Below are 2,079 nucleotides of genomic sequence, written 5' to 3' on the forward strand. Positions count from 1 at the left end.
GATATTACTAAAGTTTATTTAAGTGGCCATATTGGACCTGTTAATATTAATACTTTTATGGTAAATAGTATTAAATCTAGGGTATTCTTTCTTCTACCTCTTTTTCTTCTTATTTCCTTTTTGTTTTGTTTTGTACTTTTTCTGTATTATATCAAATATAGATTCTTGTTTTTTAATTATAATAGTAATAATCATAATTTACAGACTTTAGCAACAGATTAAGGCATAAAACACGTGTTTTTCTTTTTTCTCTGTCTTGGTTGGAATTAACCCACAGGAGACACATCTGTAGTTTATTTAGTTGTTTTTCTGTTTTTATCACTCAAATCAACGTCTTTTCTTCTGTTTATCTTCAAAAACCATCACAGCTGTTTTGATTCTATTTGGTATTTAAATGAAGACGTTTCGTTTTTTAGATAAAAAATATTTTTCCCAGTTTGATTTTTCTGCAAGCTTCTTCCTCTGTGACTCAGATTAAATTAATCCAGAAAATCCCAGCCTCTGTTTGTCAACTCGTTAGCATGCAGAGCTAACAGCTAACGGTGAAGCTGTTCTGTTCAGTCTTTAATTTCAGCGTGCAGTCATTCATTAGTTTACAAACGGTTCTGATCCCGTCTGTTTCTAATGAATCAACTGGACCACAGAATGTTCTCAGATGTTCAAACGACTCAGAAGGAACGTGAAGTTTCTGTAATTCGTCCGGCTGGTCTGCACCCTCCGTGTTCTGAGTCCTGCTGTTTTTACCGTGTGTGTCGTCTCCTTATCTGTGTGGTAACTCCAGACTGTGGTTTGTTTTAATGTTGTGATTATTTACTTCACTTAACATCACCTTTCTTATCTTTTCATCTGTTGGTAGTTTCTTGTTTCCCAGTTTGGATAAAGATGGCCGCCTTTTGTTTTCCCGCCGTTTCATTTCCGCTTAAATCACATAAAAAAAATAAAAACAACGTGCTGCAAACTAAATATAATTAAACTGTATAAACTAAACTGAACAGACCATAAAACACAATCAACAGTCGGATAAAACAAAACAAGCCAAAACTCAAAGAATCTCACTTCCTGTGAAAACGCAGCGTGAACGCTTGTTCACGAATGATTTAGCTGAAAGTTGCTGAAGAAGCTAAAGCTTACTTGAAAGATGCCAATAACTGAAAAGTAGAAAAAAGAAGCTGAAAGGAGAAAAAAAAAAAAAAAAAAAAGCAGAATTTTTTAAAGTAGAAACATTCTGAAATTAGCATTAAAAAAGCTTGAAGTGTATAATCTGAATTAACAGAAAAATGCTAGAACGAACACAAAAAAGATGAAATTAGAAGAAGCTTAACAGAGCCCAGAACAGCTAAAATTAACAGAATACCAAATGAAAATAGCTGGAAATACACAAAATACTAAAATAGGCTGAAAGAAGCTGAGAGCACATGAATGCTGAAAGTAGATGAAATGTATCCAAACAGCTTAACTTAGTTGAAAGAAGCTAAAAGTACCTTAAAGAACTGTAAAAAGAACAAAAAAGCTGAAACTAGAAGATAGAATATGAAAAGGAAATGCTGAAAAATGCTTTAAAAAAGGTAGAAAAAATCTTAAATGAGCAGAAATAAGCTGAATGAAGCTGAAATGAGAAAAATAAGCTGAAATGAGCAGAAAAAAGCTTTAACAAGCTGAAGCAGAAGAAAAGCTGAAATGATCATTTGTAAACAGGGTTTGAAGGATATGAATAGCTCCATAAATATCCAATGAGGAAAACATGGCTGATACAGCTAAATATTTAAAAAAAATATTAACCTCACAAATCCCAAAGGTCCCAGCAGGAATGTCCTGAAAGAGCCGAACGTTTTGATGTACGAGTTGCTGAAATAGAACAAAGACCGCAGAACGAGTTATGAGCTGAAGAAGTAAAACGGATGCTAGCGAGAACAATTGAAAAACATCTGGACTGTTTAGGTTTTAATGAGAACGATTGAGAAACATCTGTACTGTAGATGTTATCCAGAACGATTGAGAAACAGCTGAACTGTTTAGATGTTAGTGAGAATGTTTGAGGAACATCTGGACTGTTTAGATTTTAGCAAGAACAGTAGAGAA

At 33.6% G+C, this 2,079-nt stretch overlaps 1 protein-coding gene across 1 annotated transcript in view; it reads right to left on the reverse strand.

Annotated features, from left to right (window-relative positions):
* The window catches only part of LOC119426451 (sodium channel protein type 2 subunit alpha-like), a 124,956-nt gene that overhangs the window by 81,138 nt on the left and 41,739 nt on the right, over positions 1–2,079 (reverse strand). The gene's annotated exons all lie outside the window — the stretch shown is intronic.

The sequence above is a fragment of the Nematolebias whitei genome, chromosome 20 (genome assembly GCF_014905685.2).
Source record: "Nematolebias whitei isolate Nwh7 chromosome 20, NemWhi1, whole genome shotgun sequence".
In the NCBI taxonomy this organism is placed as follows: Eukaryota; Metazoa; Chordata; class Actinopteri; order Cyprinodontiformes; family Rivulidae; genus Nematolebias; species Nematolebias whitei.